Here is a 19,677-nt window from a genome sequence, read left to right on the forward strand (position 1 = left end):
AGAAGAAATTATCTTAGAATATATAGAGATGCCTGGGTGGCTTAGTCGGTTAAGCGTCTGGCTTCAGCTCAGGTCATGATCTTGTGGTTTGTGAGTTTGAGCCCTGTCTCGGGCTCCATGCTGACAGCTCAGAGCCTGAAGCCCACTTCAGATTCTGTGTCTCCCTCTCTCTCTGCCCCTCCTGCTCACTCTCTCTCTCTCTCTCTCCCTCTTTCAAAAATAAATAAACATTAAAAAAATAAATTATCTTAAAATATATAGTCAAACTTATGTCAACATAGGCCAGGAGAATATGGTTCATTCTGAAAAGAGGGCAATTAAGTAAACTTCAGGGTTACAAAATAAATAAATACTTAAATCTCTGGAAAGAACTTAGGAATGTTTTCACTGTGTTCGCAAGTGGTTGATGTTATATAGTCTTTACAACCTGCTAGCACAATTCTAGATATTACTTACAGCAGCAGAGTGCTGCTGGTCAGACAGATGACGGTTGATTAGATTTTTTAAAATTGCACTTTTCATGATAAAACCACCTCAGGGTTTAAGTACAAAAGAAATGACACTTGTGTATATGAGATTGACTCATAGATTAGAGGATGTGAAATATTAATGTTATTTACAACATTCAACACCTGCTGAATATGAATTTACACAAAGTCAGCATAAAATTCCTTCTCTTTGTGAGAGGATTAGAATCAGACAATAAGAGTTTAATGTATCAAAATTAGGAAAATTTTTGGTGTTCAACCTGGTTTCCAGGTTGGTTGAGTATGGAGGCTACGAGAAGCAATATGTGGAAAGAACCAAAGGTTCTGGATTTGGAAAAAGTTATTTCTTCCAATCCTCTCTATGTGGCTTGTGTGTCATTGGATGAATTATTTAATATATAGGACTTCTGGTTTCTCTTCAGTAAGATGGGGACAGCCTCAGAAGATGAATGCTGAATGTTTAAGGGAGTTGCCAGTTATAAATGACCCTAATAACTTGTGTTATTATTTTCCAATCATTCCAAGCTAGCTACCATCCAAGTATTTACTTCGTAGGGAAGAGGCAGGTTGAAATTGGCTCCAACAGTCAAATCACAGTATGGGATGTGGTAATAGGTTGCAGCAAAAAAAAAAAAAAAAAAAAAAAGAGTATTTACCAGATGCAATCTGGGATCTCTGAAGTTCCCATTTTGCATTTGTATTTGTTCTCACTTCAGCCATACTCAGTCACAGGAGGTATCTGTCTGTGGGAAATCACTTCATCAGCCTAAATCTTTGTTCTGCATGAAGTAAGGTAAAAACAAACAAAAAAACAAACAAACAAAAAAAAACAGGCTAAAGGATCTCTATTTACTTTGTGTTCTAATGTTTTGCATTGAATAGTACTTTAAAGTTAGGCAGCTTAGATGTTACCCCAATTATACAAAGAAGGAGCTGAACTGTCTTCCAGAAACTTGCCGGCAAGATATTTCTAATGCACAAGATGAAAGGCCAAGGTAGAGACAGAGCCAGTTTCTAGTAGAAATTAGGCTTCACTGCATCACAACACATCACAATCCTTGCATTTTTCCCCCTAGCACCAGTCTCTTTCTCTCCTCTCTCATTTTTAATTTATATATAGAAAAGTTAAGTGAAAGAGTTTTGGCTAAATAAGAGAAAATGATACTAAGAAACACTGCATATAAAACAGAGACTAAAAAGATGCTTTTTGGATTTCTCTCAGAATCTTCAAGAAAATTAGAGTCACTGTAAAAAGACCTAACTCCGTTTGGGAGAGACCTATTTACTTAGTGGCATCAAAACACACATTAATGACAAGAGAATGAGGTAAGGTTTGTGCTTTGGCCAATTATGGCCTCTATTAATAGATTTTAGAGGGCAATTTCAGCAGTCATTTTTATGATTTAGTGTGTCAAAATCCATAATTACTCTATAAATAACATTGTAGAAAAAGTCATTATTGGGATCCCTACAAACATCCCTTCTCCTTAGGTCTTTCACTTTTCATTCTACTCTCCACTGCTGCTAGAACTCTGTTTCTTAAATAATTTATCTAATCATGTTATTTGCTTTTGTTTAAACATCTCTCTGAACTCCAGAGAGCCTTCAGTATAATAAACACTAAAGCCTCTGGCTTAACATTCAATGCCTCTTCTGATGTGGCCAGAAATTACCCCTTTGACCTTATTTTTGCACATGCACCTTAACTCCAGATACTCACACATGGGACTCTATTCTAGTTATTCATGTCTCACTCTTCAATAAATCTTCCATACCATTTCATGAGACTAAGTTGTTGCAAATGCTGTCTCTGTTTAGAACATTATTCCTCCTTTTATGCCTCCAAATTCTTCTAGGATTAAGAATCAAGTGTAACTTTATGTGTAAACTCTCTCTTGTATCCCATGGGTAGGCAACCTTGCTTCCTCTGAGTTCCAGGAGATAATCTTAACTCTATTATACCATGTGCTACGTTGCATTGCAACGTCATTCCATTTCTGACTTCTCTGTGGACTAGAAGTTCATCTGATACCAGGACTGTTTAACTTATTATTAATTCCACAGCACATGGTATAGTGCTTGTTAAGACCAGCAGATAATCAATAAATGTTTGCCAAAGTAAATCAAGGCTCTAGAAGCTCTATTCTTTGCATTGCAAAAATGGCTTGGATTGATTCCTTTTTCAAAAAAATTCCTTATTTATTTTTACAAATGTTTTAAGAATCTTGATTTCATGTTCTAAGCAGGATATACTAGGTAACAGCAGGCTAGTATTCCCCTGTAGCAATGTGAAAAAAGTGGATAAATTACAAAAATCATACTTTTTAAGTTTTGAGAAATCTATGGAATCAATAAGGACTAGATGAAATAAAATCACAGAGGGAAACTCTATACAAATGAGCTTTGAATCACCAGTTCTTTTTTCTTGCAGAGGAATTGCCAATTCTGGTTTGAGCTAAGGGTCAGGGTTGGCCTATGTACAGAACCTTTGCTGGGGAGAGGGAAGACCTTTTGTCATTGTGTAGGTCTGGAGCAACAAATTAGAATCTTGAGAACCTCAAACATAAACAATGAGTAAAAACAATTTAAGTTCTCATGGAATATTTACTAACATCAACCATCTGGTGGGCCATAAAGAATCTTCAGAAATTTGAAAAGACTGGAATAGTTTTGAATTCATTCTCTGATCACAATGCAATAACTAAGAAGTGAGTAATGAGATAACAGGAAAAGCCCCACTGTCTGGATATTAAATAACACATCTCTAAGTCATACATGAATAATTAAGAAATCAAAATGAGAGGCACCTGGCTGGTTCAGTTGGTAGAGCATGAGACATCTCAGGGTCATGAGTTCAAGCCCCACATTGGGCATAGAGCCTACTTAAAAAATAAAAGAAAAAATAAAGAAATAAGAAAGAAGTCAAGATGAGAATTAGTTTGAACTGAATCATAATGAAGATAAAACATATTTAAACTTGCATGATGCAAGTAAAGCATAGTGAAATACATGTTTATAGGGACATGTATATATATTAGAAAAAAGGGGTTAAAATCAAAAAAGCTAAAAAAGAGCAACATATCAATTTTATGAAAAAGAAAAGGAAAGAAAAAGAAAGATAAGAGCAGAAACCAGTGGAATAGAATGAGAATAGCAACTAAGATAAAATCTTTTAGAAAAAATTAATAACATTCTGGCAGAATGTTTAACAAAAATAGGGAAAAAGTAAATTACCTTACCAGAAACTTGAAATCCATTATTAAAAACCTTCTCACAAAGAAAGTGCTTTACCAGAGAATTGTTCCAAATATTTAATGAAGAAATTAACATCTAGTTTATGCAATTTCTCCCAGATAATAAAAACAGAGGAAACATTTACCAGCTTTCTTTTCTTTTCTTTTCTTTTTTCTTTTCTTTTCTCTTCTCTTCTCTTCTCTTCTCTTTTCTCTTTCTTTCTTTCTTTCTTTCTTTCTTTCTTTCTTTCTTTCTTTCGGATGCTCCTTTCTCTAACTAGTTTGCTAAGAGTCTTATCAAGAATGGATATTTAGAAGGGAACATCCTTAATCTGGTAAAGAATATTTACCAAACCACTACAGCAAACATTATGCTCAATGGTAAAATAGAACCGGGAGTTCTATTCAATGCAATAAGATACAAAAAAGAAATAAAATATATCTGACAAAAACCCATATCCAGAACATGTAAAGCGATCATAAATATCAATAAGAAAAAGATCATACACTGAAAACAAATGAGCAAAATTTTGAACATATCTGTAACAAAAAGAGAAATCCAAATAAACATATAGAGACAGGCTCAAGTTTATTATTCAGTTGAGAAATCCAAATTGAAACTATAACACAGTAATTGTACATATATACCAGGAGGCTAAAATCTAAGTGAGAGAAAGTGCTTAGTGTTGGTGACAGTGTGGATCAGCTGGTATCCTCATATGATGTGGCTGGGAGAATAAATTGGTACACTCTGGAAATCTGTTTGCAGTACTTCCTAAAGCTGAACATAGGTGAACCCTTCGACCCAGCAATTCTGTGTGTGTTCACTTAAAGATGTGTGCTAAAATGTTCGTAATCGCACTATTTATATTAACTAAGGTTTGAAAACTACAATACTCATCAATAGTGTATTGGTATTAGTATGAACCATGTGCAAATTGTTGATTGTATATGTCAGATAGTTCAAATATTGGTAGCAGTATATTTTTTTCAATCTATTGTGATAAATCAACACAGTGAATACTATATAGCAATGAGAATAAAGATTCATAACCACATGGAACAACATAGATGAAACATATAAACATGAGGTTTAGCCAAAAATAAAAAAAAAGCCAGACATCAAAGTACATATTGAATAATCCCATTTAAATAAAATTGTTTTTAATTTGAAACTAAAGTATACCATTAGAAGTAAAGATAGTAACTATGTTATTCTTGCTGAGAGAGAGTAATGGAAAGAGATATGAGTGAGGCTTTTTGGGTTGTAGGGTTCTGGTGCTGTGTTGGTACTTGATACGCATTCTGTTTGCACAGATATGATGAGTTTGTAAAAACTTATTGAGTGATACAATTATGATTATTTATTTTACTTCAATAAAAATTTTTCAAATTAAATCAAGAAGCAGATGCAAGAAAATATGAAAATTACCATTAATGTAGTATTCTGTATATAATGGCATTAGAAAGTTATGTCATGAATGTATTATGTCATTTAACCTCACAATAACTATATGAGGTAGGTATTATTATTTCCTATCCACTTTTATAGATGTGGAAATTGAAGGTCAGAGAAGGCACATAGGAAGCCTCAGGTCTTGAAAATGGTCACATGATCCCTCCCAGCCCTGTTGACTCATAGATGTGCCAGGACTACTCTGACCCCCACGCAAATTCAGCATCATTCAAGCTGGGACCCTGATACCCATGGCTTTACAGAATGATATCTACTTCTCGTTCAGACCACAGACTCCTGGAGGCTGTCGGAGTGGGGAAAAGTGCCAATGAGCAGGACAGGAATCAGCCAACCCATCTGCCGGTGGGGACAATGTGCTCTGCTCCTGTAAGATACTCAACAAGTGAAAGATGAGAGTTGAACAGAGCAGAAAGATATATCGGCAGAAAGAATAGGAAGAGGAAAAGTGTGGAGGCTGGGAAGCAGAATCTCTTTCCTGGAGAGTAGAGAGTATGGCTGAAGTCAAGTTGGTGGGGTATTCTGGCTAGAGAGCTAGGGAGTGTGGAATTAGAGTGAGCCTTGAGTGCTACCATGAAGGGTGAGTTTGAGGGGGAGAGGAGTCCACACTCATAAAGTCCTGCTCAGGTTGCCCAGAAAGTGTGGCCATTGGATCCCAAACACTAGTAGAAATTGCCTGCATTGAGATTTGCCTGTTTGAGCCATCAGGGGAGCAGGTGCTCAGTGTGTAAGAATCATGAGTGAATCCATCAGAAACACCAGGCAGAACCACTGGGAGGCTTTTGTCTTCATTTGAAGCTTCTCTCTGCATATCTCAGCAGACTGGAGTAGTGTGTCAGTCCATCGGTGGCAGGTGACAGAAAATCCAGCTTAAACCTGCATAAGGGGGTGTTTATGAACTTGGGACATTGAACGTACAGGCATAGAATTGGCTTCAGGCCTGTGTTAAATAATGTGGGGTCTTATCTCTCTCAGTCTCCCCACTTAAAAAAAATCAACCACTGACAGGTATTGATCCTGTCTACCATAAACACCCAGTGGGGTTGAGGCCTTTTCAAAACTTTTTCAAAAGATTTTTAATGTTTCCATTTCCATTAAGACATCTTCCAAGGTCTATTTTTGAAATCTGTGAAATGTTGTGCCCAAGAGAAACAAAATGGACTTTAGTGTCTGATTAGTTCAACTACTGAGTGAACTTGTCTAGAAGACAGATGGGGAGAAGTGAACTTTCCAAGTCTGGTTCTATAAGTTAAGAGTCTCTAAACCATTGGCCCAGGATGTGATGTTCTCTCCTGCTCTAAGACATGCTTCATTGTTTGTCCACAGGGACTTGGAGAGTGATGCTATCAAAGGGCCCCCCAGGGAATGCTAATGGCTCCGGAAACTTTGGTACAGTCATTTTGCTATAACACTTGCTTTGAAAACACAAATTTATTCCAGTGTTATTGATATATTGAGGACCAATTTGAGCATAATGCAAATTTCAAATTTTATGTTGGCTTTTGTGCAATTTCATCTGGGTTACACACTAGGTAAGAGCAGAAAACTACAAGCAGCTGAAGTAAGCTATGTTCAAATACAGAAAACCCACATACGCACACATATCATTTCTCAGTTCTCTTTGTGCTATGAGACACAGCCATCCACATCTGCTATTACATTTCCTTTCCAAGTTCAGATAATACTCTTTATGTCACTTCATAAAAATTTACAGGCCGGGAATCCTCCAGTTTCCACAAGTAAACTTCAGATAACTTTCAAAGTAAAGTATCGTATCTATTATGCTACTTATGAATTTCCTAATCATTTAGATTTATTTATTTTTTTTACGTTTATTTATTTTTGAGACAGAGAGAGACAGAGCATGAATGGGGGAGGGGCAGAGAGAGAGGGAGACACAGAATCGGAAGCAGGCTCCAGGCTCCGAGCCATCAGCCCAGAGCCCGACGCGGGGCTCGAACTCACAGACCGCGAGATCGTGACCTGAGCCGAAGTCGGACGCCCAACCGACTGAGCCACCCAGGCGCCCCCTAATCATTTAATATACATAAAAACTGTTACCCCTTTTATAAGACTCCTGTTTTTTCATATATGTGTCACTGGTAAAGTTGGTGAATGTTGTGCTCTTAAATCACCACCCCCCCCATAAGCCCTGTGGTTTTTATTGTGAGATTTTTGCATAATGTAAGAATTTTCGGGAATGTATATATTGTATTATAGCAAAACTGCACATAAAACTCACTAAAAATCAATCAAGACTTTTGTGTGAAAAATTTATCTCAAGAAGTTGAAATAAAGTGTGGCTTTGCTTCATATTAGAAATAAAATTAGAAGCTAGAAGTTGCTAGGTATATGGCTCTGAGCTCACATTCACATGTATTCAGGGATTCTTTTACTCTCTGAATATGCTTTTGCCATGTGTAGCACTGCACTTTGCATAAAACATTATAAAGCTTAAAACAATTATTGGCTTTCTACGTGTCTTTCCAGTGGACATAGTAATTGTAAATACAGAATTGTGTTAAATGCATTGAACTCAAATTAGGCGTCATGTCACTTCTCACAAGACCTTCCCCTTCCCTTTGCTGATGACAGTGTCACAGCCTGTACTGAAGTGTGTTAACACGGATGTTAGTAAGAGGGATTTCGAGCTGCCTGAAATGCAATAATACAAATAAAGAATATGCTCTCATAGGAGCAAAATGATAGTTTTAAGGCAGTGGTGCAAAACTTGACTGCTTTGGGATGGGTAGATATATGTTTTTAATTAGGTATTTGAAAAATACTCATTCAGAAGAATGAGTTCTCTAAGAGACAAACTCTTACATGTCATCTGATGAGAATATGATGATGAAGAACAGCATTTTTTAGAACAGGCATTATATAACATTGATTGCCACAAAAGGCTTGTCTTGCAAAAAACATAGTGTCTGCACCCAAACTTCCTTAGCATTACACAAACAACAGTAATAATTGGATACAGAGTTGAAAAAAGAGCTTGAGGAGCCCTGGTGTCTTATGCATCTAATTACTGCGATGTCACCAGAGATCTGATAGTGTGGGAAAGAGGGAGGTGGGGAGCACTGATGAGATGGCAGTACCCAAAACAAAGAATAAGATTGTCTCTTTGTGTCTGGATCACTGTCCTCTGAGTCATGAGGGAATCTGCAGTGCACATTAACCCTTTGCCAGGTTGGTCCAAGAGGCAAAGTGAGGCTGCTATGTTAGGCATCATCACTTGATGCTTGAGGTGAATGAGACAAATTATTTTTATCTTGTTTTATTTTGGTTCAGGTTTTAGTGTTCATGAAAACATATTTTAAATTTCAAACTACTTGATTCAGCTTGCTGAAATTTCTACCTGTTCTTTCTGGATAAAAATAGGAATGGTGGGACCAAGTTTTGTCTTCTCACTCATCTGGCCAACACAAGAACAGAGTCATATCATACAACTGTGGCAAGCACAGGTGGTTTTGCTCCCCGCAATGTGGCCAGGTTCTAGTTCTCCTAAGAATCCAATAGAGGTTCTCAGAACCACCTTTAGGAACCTTTGGTAGGCTGGCTTTTGTTTCCAGGGGAAAAGAGTCAATTAAACAGGCTTTGAAAAAAATGAGCCCTGTATTAAAGGGATCCAGAAATGCCGTAGAATGCTTTGGTAAATCTCCATGGGGATGAAAGAATAGGGCTCTACAGACTCTCCTCATGCTGCACTATGCAGCTTTGAATTGGCTGCTGAGGTATGCCAACAGAGAGGCAGGTCTGATTTTCCTCCCTGCCCCTAGCAAACCTTAAAAGGTTGGAACTTGAAAAGGTTGGAAGTGAGATTAATATGGGGAGACCTAAGTAGAGTTTCCAAATTACCTCTTTACTCATACGTCATTCATACATTATTTATCAACTCTTCTGTGTGCTGAGAGCTGGGATAAGCATGGGAGAGCAAAGGCAAGAATGATGTAGATCCTGTTCTAGTGGAGGATGACAGGCAGGAAAGCAAGTAAGGGCCATAAAGTGTTATGGGGACTCTGAAGAAGACAGTGGTGGAGAGAGTAGTCAAGTTTACCTAGAACATGGGTCATTAAACATTTTTGTTCTATGAACACGTTTGGCCGTAAGCGAGATTTAATTCCTCATGCTTCCAATTTCAAGCAAATGCTCAACACAATATATGTTGAATGTGACAGTATTTATACCATAAGTTAAATTACAGAGCTACAGTTACTGCTAGTCTGTGAATGTATGAAAAGGAAATTAATTATAATCAAAGTTCTGAGTTACTCTGAAAATACCAAGAAGAAGAGGAAAAAAATCCCAGAACACCAGTTATTGCCTTAGCTTTGCAACTAACTAGTTGTGTGATCTTGCCAAATCACTTAATTTTGGCCTCAGTTTCCTTACACATAAAATGAGAAATTCCCCTATTCTAGATTGTGATGATTACAGAAAAACTCATAGACTAAAAATAGAAAAAATCAAGAGTGTAGATTCTTAATAGTATTTTTCCATGTATAAACAGACTTTAAAGAGCAACTGAATGATTTTGGACCTCTGCTGAAATTCAAACCAAATTAGAAGCCAGACGGTTGTTACCCATAATCCCCACATGAGATGAATCCCAGGAAGCCCATCTGCTTGAATTCCCCATTTCCACATGGAAGTTAGGATCTCCAGCTATTCATAATCTGGTGAGTCATTTCATCTTTTTTCTTTTCTCATGTGTGCCAAAGAAAATTTCTGCTGAGGAATATAAGGAATCTAAATTCTGACTGGTGTCTATGGAGCATATAGTAAATGGTCCTTATCATGAATATCTGTAGAAAACTCAGAAGGGTAGAACATAATATTGTGCATGTTATAAACTAAATTCTATTCTCAACTATAGCTACTCGGGACTTCTAATCCTGACTGTTAAAATCAACTTCCCATTTCTAGTCTCCTCCCCTGTCCCATCCCATCCATGCACTACCAGATTAATCTTTCAAAGTAGCTCTGTCCAATAGAATGAACGATAATAATGGAAATGTTATATGTCTATCTTTCCTGTTCAATACAGAAGTTACTAGGTATTGAACCTTGTTGAGAAGTTGAAATATGGCTAATGCAATTGAGAGATGAAGTTTTCATTTTATTTAATTTTGATTAAGTTAAATTTGAACTTAGGTAACTACATGTGCTGCTGGCTTCAGCACCGAATATTACAGTTCTCAAGCACGTCCTTGACCATGTCCCCTCTCTGCTCAAAACATTTAAATAGCTTTGCTCTGCCTAAAATGTACCGTTAAAATACCTTAAACTAGTATTCAAGAAATTCCGTGAACTATTCTCAAACTTCACTTTTCATACAAAATCAGTATTTCATTCAAAGGGAAATATTTACTGTTCTCAAACTTGTCTCCTGTTTTCTAACAGCCTCATTTATTCCTGTAGTTTTTTGAATGAGAATGACCATTTAATTATATTTATTTAGTTATATCTGATATTGAAATATCCTCACTTAAATTTTCCCACCTCTATAAGGTCTTATCTCATTTACAGCAATCAATGACTTGTGCTCATGAAATCCCATAACCCTTTCTTATGACATTTAGTACGTTGTACTGTACATCTTCACTGTTTATGTATATACGTTAAGTCCACTACTTGATTGTAATCTTTCTGAGACTGTTGTCCATGTCTAATTTAACTTTCTGTATGTCCTGGCTCTTCTCACAAGGAAATACAAACTAAGCATTAAGCAGACACCAACAGCATTGTATTGAAACCCTAGTCACTTGAATTACTACCTGTGTAATTGATTAGCACAATGCCAAGCACATAGCAAGTGCTCAGCAAATGCTAGCTAATTTGTAAGTGCTAATGATACAAGTTCAGGATTTTCATAGGTGGACTGTCATAAATACTTTTGAAACACAATCAAAAGGCCATATTGTTTTACTGAAAGAAGATGAGCCAATATTCTCCAAGACCGTTACAGAAAGAAACTTGTTCTCTCTCACTGCAGGAATTCTTGATCTATATTCACCTCTCTCTCCATTGATGAAAAATGGAGTTTGGGGCAGAATGTCAAAAAAGAAGCCTTGAAAGTTAGTCCCAGGCAGGACCAACAGCAGGTCTTCCTGAAAGCTATTGCTTTGGTAAAGACAGCCCCACATCCGCAAAGCAGGTGGTTTCCTGCCCTCCTGCCATCTACTGTGTTCCCATGCCAGAACCCACTGTTTGCAGCACCAGACTTGAATGGCTTATTTTCTTTGGTCCTGGGCTTGAAAGGAATTATAAAGATACGTAGGTGAAAATGGAAGAGCACAGATTGAAAGGGAAGCGTCCCTTTTCACATTTGAGGGAATCCTTTGTCCTCTGTTTTTGAATACTAATCTTCAGGTTGATTATTTAGGCTGATTTTTTGCCCCCAGTGATTGAAATCAAATTCTTCCCAAACTATATGTAGAGAATTTTAAAGATTTTGCTCAAAGATATGAAATTCTGCTAAAATATTTGTGATTATGTTTAAATTACCAAATTCCTGACTTTAAAATATTTATAAGAAAATGGCATTATTTTTATTTGCAAAACTCATGTGAACTAACTTCTAACCCACTTTAAGCTGGTGACTTAAAGTGGCTGATCTTTAATGAACTCATATATAAATCATCTGGGCTTGAATTCTAGTTTGCTCTTACTCACTATATGGATGATTTTCTTACCGGTTACAGTTAACTCCTCCTAGGTTTGAATGTGAGCTGGTCCACTTAAAAACTTTCCAGTCTCTCACAAGTTACTTAACTTCTCTGAGCCTACGTTTCCTCATTACGAAATATGCTATAAAATGATGATAATTCTCACCTCATAAGAACATGGTTAAATTTGAATTGAATGATATAATAAAGCATTTTGCATTGTACCTGGCATGTAAAAGACAATGTATTTAACTACCTTCCCTGTGTGGTTTGTACTAAAATAAATACTCTAAATTATTAAGGAACACGTCCTTCTCTTACTGGACTATATATAACCCCTCCATATAACCTTGACTATAGTATTAGTTAATCTTTTATTTGGAAATAATTTCTAGCTTACTGAAAAGTTGCAATATTAGTACAAAGAATTCCCATATGCCTTTTGCCCAGAATCACTAATTTTTAAAGTATTTTGCTCCATTTGCTTTATTATATGTGCTCTCTCCCTGTAATACATACCCATATGTATATTATGTGTATGTATGTATGTATGTGCATATAGTATTATATTGAATAATTAGAGTAGATATTTCAGTGTATATTTTCAAAGAACAAGGACATTCTTTAAGATAACTACAGAGCAGTTATTAACCTCAGAAAATTTGACACTGGTACATTTACCTAATCTACAATCCATACTCCTGTTTTGCCAACTGATCTAATTATATCTCTATAGTACTTTTTTCCATTTGGTACAGGATCTCATCCAAGCTCACGTACTGCATTTAGTTGTCATGTCTCATTAGTCTCCTTTAATCTGAAAACCTTCCTCAGCCTTTTGTCATTTCTTGTAACGTAATGTAGGTGAAAACCTTCTTACAGCGATTTGAACCTAGAATTGAACTCTGTGGGAGGCAGGAGGCAGGTACTTAGATGGTTCTCAATGATTCCTAGTATCTGTGCCCTGTTGTGGCACAAACACGGACTTTGTGACTTGCTTTTGACAAACAGAATATGACTAAAGTGATGAGCTGTCACTCCCAAGATTAGGTTACAAAAAGATTAAGCTACTCACCTCACACCTTTGCAAACATCCAACTGGCTTCATAAATATGCCAATTCTCAGAATAAAGACATTTGAGATTTAGTTTTGTCCTCCTAAAATATCCAAGGCCCAAATAGCAGTAAAACATTCTCTGAAAATTTCCAAAACCTTCATATCAACTCATCTTAGTTTTAGAATCATGTTAGGTCTTTTCTGCTTTACCATTGTATGTGGCCCATTCTCATCTCAGCTCTTGACTATTAAATAGTAAATTTTTACTATTAAATAGTAAATTTTAAAGAGTAAATTATATATGTATATATATATTTATATATATATATTTATTTATATATATTTATTATATATATTTATTATATTATAAATAATATAATAAATAAAATTTATATATATATATATATACATATATATATATATATGTATATATATATATATATAACTACCAAACTGAAACTCATGATTATAAAACAGTTCTTCCCCTTTACAAGGTATCTGTCAATGGTATAAAAGTTTTTTTGAGAAGCTGGAATCCATCTTTCTCCCTATATCTAGTCGATTCTCAATTCCTGTTAATATGCTATCAAAATTCTTTTTTTTTTTCCGAAACTCTTTTTGAAATGTCTGCATAATGATCCTTTTCTCTATATTTTTGCTGGGCTCTTAGGCTTGGCTTTTACAACCACATGTTCAGCTGCCCGCAATAGCAGAAGAAGTTTTTTTCTATTCTTGTTATTTATTATTAGTGAAAATATGTGACTATCTTTTATAAACACAGAACTTTAAAACTTTGTAAAAACTCCATGCTTTCAGATATTCCATAATCTGTTTATCCAACATACTATCTGTATATTAAAAACAGAACACCTCAGAACACCCAGAGTGAGGTTTCCCCCTCAGAAAGTGATGGGAGAGCTTAGAGCAGCAGCTTGTAAACTTTTTAGTTTCATGGCCCTGTTAACATCTTACAAATTACTGAGTATCTCATAGAGCTTTTGTTTAGATTTGTTATAGATATCAATATTTACTGTATTAGAAATTACACTGAGAAAATTTTGAAATAACATTAAACTCATTACATATTAACATAAGTAACATACTTTTAATGAAGAATAGTAACTATGTTTTCCAATAACAAAATTATTGGTGGGAAGAATTGTGTTATTTCACTTTTAATTTCATTAATATACGGCTTATTAGATGCTGGTTAGAGTTTTATGCTGTTTTGCTTGAAGAATAAAAAAGAAATCCAGCCATATGCAGACATGATATTGGAAAGAGAAGTACATTAACTGTCCTTTCAGATAATTCTTCTTTAAAACTATAGCAAAACTCAGTAGGTGACAGTTTCTTAAAGGTTAATTGCAATGTGGATTTGAAGCCCTACTTTTTAATCCACTTTTTATACTCTGTCTATAAACTTTTCTTACTCTATTACTTTTAAATCTATTGGCTTCTTTTGCACTTTAAATGGATCTTTTACCCATGCATGCATGATTTTATAACATCACTCATTGGTCATTTGAAAAAATTGGCTCACTGAGTTTTGCAGACCTTCTAAGCATTAAAACATTTCATAAACATCAAAAAACACATTTCTTAATATCCCCACTAATCTTCATAGGAAAAATCCAACACTGAGAAGCCGTTAAGCAGCACATAAATGTTTTTTAAATTTTAGTTTTTGCTTGGAAGTTTTAATTGTATCACTGGCAACAAATACTGTTGGTTGTTTTCTTTAAAGTGACAGGCTCACTTCATTCATTTTTGAGAAAATGTCTGCCAAATACTCACCTCTTTTCCAACCAGTATTATTGAGCTACAATTCACATACGATAAAAGTTAGCAATTTAAAATTTTTAAAGGATTTTTTTGCCACCATTAGTGTTTTTTTACAAAAATGTTTAAAGTTTATTTATTTATTTTGAGAGAGACAGAGACAGCGCAAGTGGGGATGGGGCAGAGAGAGAGACAGAGAATCCCAAGCAGGCTCTGTGCTGGCAAGACCCCGATGGCTCGAAACCATGAGATCGTGACCTGAGCCGAAACCTGAGCCAAAACCAGTCAGACGCCTAACTGCCTGAGCCACCCAGGCTCCCCAATCAATTTAAATTTTAAAATTCAGTGGTTTGCAATACATTCATAGAAGTGAGCAACTACCACTACCGTAAATTTTGGACCATTTCATCAGTCCCTCCCCATTTCAGCACAAATCCTAGATAATCACTAATCTAATTTCTGTCTCTATGAATTTATCTATTCTGAACATTTCATATAAATGGAATCATATAATATGTCGTCTTTTGTGACTGGTTTCTTTCATGGAGTATGATGTTTTCAAGATTCATCAATGTTGTAATATATCCAGTATGTCATTTAAAAATGTTTTTAAGGTTTATTTTTGAGAGAGCCTGAGCAGGGGAGGGGCAGAGTGAGTGAGAGGGACACACAGAATCTGAAGCAGGATCCAGGCTCTGACCTGTCAGCACAGAGCCGGATGTAGGGCTGAAAACCATGGACTGCGAGATCATGACCTGAACCCAACTTGGACATTCAGCCGACTGAGCCACCCAGGCACCCCTCCAGTATGTCATTTTTTATGGCTGAATGATACTTCATTGTATGGATATTTCATATTTTGTTTATCCATCAATTGAAGGACAATTGGTTGTTTCCACTTTGGGCTACTATGAATAATGCTGCTTTGAACATTCTTGTACATTTTTGTGTGCGCAGACAGACATTTTCAATTTTCTTGGGCACACAACTAGGAATGGAAGGCTGAATGTTATACCAATTGAATATTTAAAATATGAGGGACTGGGGCACCTGGGTGGCTCAGTCGGTTAAGCGTCCAACTTCAACTCAGGTCACGATCTCGCGGTCTGTGAGTTCAAGCCCGGCGTCGGGCTCTGGGCTGATGGCTCAGAGCCTGGAGCCTGCTTCTGATTCTGTGTCTCCCTCTCTCTCTGCCCCTCCCCCATTCATGCTCTGTCTCTCTCTGTCTCAAAAATAAATAAATGTTAAAAAAAATTTTTTAAAAATAAAAAAAATAAAAGGGCCCATCCCTTTAAAAAAATAAAATATGAGGGACTGTCCAGGTGTTTTCCGCAGTGTCTGTGCCATTTAACATTCTATTCCCAAAGTGAGAAGGTTCAATTTCCTTGCCAACAGTTGTTATTGCCTATCTTTTATTGTAGCTATTATAGTATGTGTGAAGTGAGATCCCATTGTAGTTTTGGTCTGAATTTCCCTAATGGACACTATTGGCATCTACATATCTTCTTTTGAGATATGTCTAATCAGAAGCTTTGCCCTTTTTAAAAATGGGGTGGTTGTCGTTTTGTTGTTTAGTTTTAAGAATTCTTTATATACTCTGGGTACTACATCCTTTTTAGATACATGATTTGCATATATTTACTCCATTCTGTGAGCTGTCTTTTCACTTTTTTATATGATATCCTCTAAAGCACAACTTTTTTTTTTCTAATTTTAATGAAGCTTGGTTTATCTACTTTTTCTTTTGTTAGTTGTGCTTTTGGTGTCGTATCTAAGAAACCTTTCCTAACCTATGGTCACAAAGATATACTGCTATAGTTTATTTCAAGTATATTTCAGCTTTAGCTTTTACATTTAAGCATATGAACCATTTCAAGCTAACTTTTGTATTTGATATGAGACCCAGTTCCAGATCCAGTCTTTTGTATCTGGATACCCAGTTCTCCCAGTACCATTTGTTGAAAAGATCCTTCTTCCTCTGTGACACCCTTGTCGAAATCAAATGACCATGGTTTCTCAGTTCTGTGTCATTGCCCTATATGTTTGTCCTTCTGCCAGAACCATACTGCTTTGATGACTGTAAATTTGTGGTAAGTTTTGAAATCAAGTAGTGTGAATCCTCCAACTTTGTCATTTTTCCAAATTGTTTTCGTTCTTCAAATATCCACTTTGGAATAATTGTAGTTTGTTGGTTCGTGGTTTTTCAGGTAAAAATTGTGTCCTGTGATAAAAGTGTCTTGTTTTGGTCTCAACTCAATCACACAAATACTTTTCTCAAGACAGCCATTGTATTTTATAGCATATAAGCAGAAATGCTTTAGACTTACTTCTCATTTTATCATGCAGAATATTAAAGGATGTATACTCAAGGGTCAAGTATTAATATAATTAATACTGCTGTATTAGGACATTCTTTAGAGACTCTGGCTTTTTTGGGTTGTTGGTGTTAAGTGTATGTGTTAGTGAAGAACACAGCTACTGGTACATTGGCCTAAGCTACTTAGATCTTGATTCCTAAGACACCAGCATTTTGCCCACCACTGATTTTGCACAACTGGTACAAGCATCAAAACAGTAAAAAAGTAAAAATTTTTCTGCATATATTTGGTAATCTCAAGTCTGCTATAAAAAAAACCCTGCGATGAGTAAACTTTTAAATGCCATTTTACTGGCCTCATAACTTCAGAAAAAAAAATCAACATGTTTTATCACATATATTTTAAAACTATGTACAATAAAAATAATTGTTGAAGTAATCTTGTCATTGTTAGGAATATTTGCCTCTGGTAGAAAATGTGGTTGTTATTATAAATGCTATTATTACTTGGATAAGGATGTTTTAAAGTCTTTTAAAATAATTCCTTGATCCAGAGCAGTCTGATTGTGTAATAAAATATTTTCTATAAGCAATGTAATTTGTGGCTTTTGCATTTCAGATAGCACAAAATATTTTAGACAAAATGTTCTTTTGGTGAAATTTACAATTTTTCTACTACTAATTACCAAATGTCAGAATTAATTTTCCTCAGATGATTATTCCTCTAGCACAGTTGACAATCCCAGGCATTTAACTCATTCATTAAAATGCAATATGATTTCTCCAATGGTTTTCATGACCAGTAATGACATGCATTATCATGCATCACTAATTTCCATGAAGAACAATGAGATATTATTTTATTGGCATTTACATTTACAGGACTTTACTAGTAGTATGTTTGTTAAGAAAAGGACAAAAGAACCCAAGACAAATTAATCTCATTTTTTTTCCTTAAGATTAAACAACCTGCTATATTAGTGTTTGATGTCAGAGTTGCTACTGAGTATTTTTATTGTGTAGTTTTTGTCAATAATTAGAATAAATATATGGCTAAGAAGAACAATAGTTATATTATTAAAATAAATATACGGTTATAATTATGAGTAAACTTGGAATTAAAATACTTAAAATATTTCAAACTCCAATTTTAAAGAAAATATTTGGATTAAATGTTCCAAAATTTTTTTCTTTGAAGTTTTGCGTTTGTATTTGTTTTCATTACTTTCTCCAGTTATGAAGCATTTAGTAATTTGAAAACAAGTCAGTTAACTTACTGAACTATCTACAGACATACCTCCTATTTGTTTAATTTTTTTTAACGTTTATTTATTTTTGAGACAGAGAGAGACAGAGCACAAACGGGGGAGGGGCAGAGAGAGAGGGAGACACAGAATCGGAAGCAGGCTCCAAGCTCCCAGCCATCAGCCCAGAGCCTGACACGGGGCTCAAACTCACGGACCGCGAGATCGTGACCTGAGCTGAAGTGGGACGCCCAACCGACTGAGCCACCCAGGCGCCCCTCAGACATACCTCCTTTTAATGCACTTCACTTTCTTGCACTTCACAGATATTTTGTTTTTTACAAATTGACAGCTTGTGGCAACCCTGTGTCAAGCAAGTCTATCACTGCCATTTTTTTCCAACATTTGCTCACTCTGTGTCTCTGACTCAGATTTTGGTAATTCTTGCAATATTTCAAACTTTTTCGTTATTATTACTGTATTCCTTATGGTGATCTGTGATCAGTGATCTTTGATGTTACCGTTGTCATTGTTTGGGGGTGCCACAAGCTGTGCCCACAGAAGGCAGTGAACTGAATCGATGAATGTTGTGTTCTGACTGCTCCACTGACCAGCCATTCCCTGTCTCTCTCCCTCTCCTCGGGCCTCCCTATTCCCTGAGACGCAACAATATTGGAACTAGCTTAATTAATTACCCTACAATGGCCTCTAAGTGTTTAAATGAAAGAAAGAGTCACGTGTCTCTCACTTTAAATCAAAAGCTATGAGTGATTAAGCTTAGTATGGAAGGCATGTCCAAAGCTGAAAGATAAACTGAAAGCTAGTCCTGTTGAGCTAAACAGTTAGCCAAGGTGTGAATGCAAAGGACAATTCTTGAAGGAAATTAAAAGTGCTACTCCAGTGAACACACAAATGATAAGAAAGCAAAACAGCCCTGTTGCCGATGTGGAAAAAATGTTAGTGGTCTGGATAGAAGATCAAACCAGCCACAACATTCCCTTAAGGCAAAGCCTAATCCAGAGCAAGGCCCTAATTCTCATCAGTTCTATGAAGGCTGAGAGACTTAAGGAAGCTGCGGACGAAAAGTTTGAAGCTAGCAGAGGTTGGCTTATGAGGTTCAAGGAAAGAAGCTGTGTTGATAATATCCAAGGGCTGATGTACAAGCTACAATGAGTTATCCTGACAATCTAGCTAAGATAGTCACAGATGACTTGGAGAGGTTCAAGACTTCAGTGGAGGAAGTAACTGCAAATATGATGGAAACAGCAAGAGGACTAGAGTTAGAAGTGGAAGCCTGAAGATGCGACAAAACAACTACCCTCTGGATAATAAATAGCTGTAATTTCGCAATAACATCTGAAGGGGTGAGGAGGTACTTCTTGTGGATGAGCAAAGGTGTCTTCAGATGGAA

The 19,677-nt window shown here is 36.0% G+C and overlaps 1 long non-coding RNA gene across 1 annotated transcript in view; it reads left to right on the forward strand.

Moving 5' to 3' along the window:
* LOC128314726 (uncharacterized) overlaps positions 1 to 19,677 on the forward strand; it is a 212,044-nt gene that overhangs the window by 124,277 nt on the left and 68,090 nt on the right. Inside the window, exon 3 of the long non-coding RNA XR_008296672.1 lies at positions 9,709 to 9,877. This is a non-coding gene — a long non-coding RNA (uncharacterized LOC128314726). The remainder of the gene's footprint in view (positions 1 to 9,708; positions 9,878 to 19,677) is intronic.

Source organism: Acinonyx jubatus, chromosome A2, assembly GCF_027475565.1.
Source record: "Acinonyx jubatus isolate Ajub_Pintada_27869175 chromosome A2, VMU_Ajub_asm_v1.0, whole genome shotgun sequence".
Classification (NCBI taxonomy): domain Eukaryota; kingdom Metazoa; phylum Chordata; class Mammalia; order Carnivora; family Felidae; genus Acinonyx; species Acinonyx jubatus.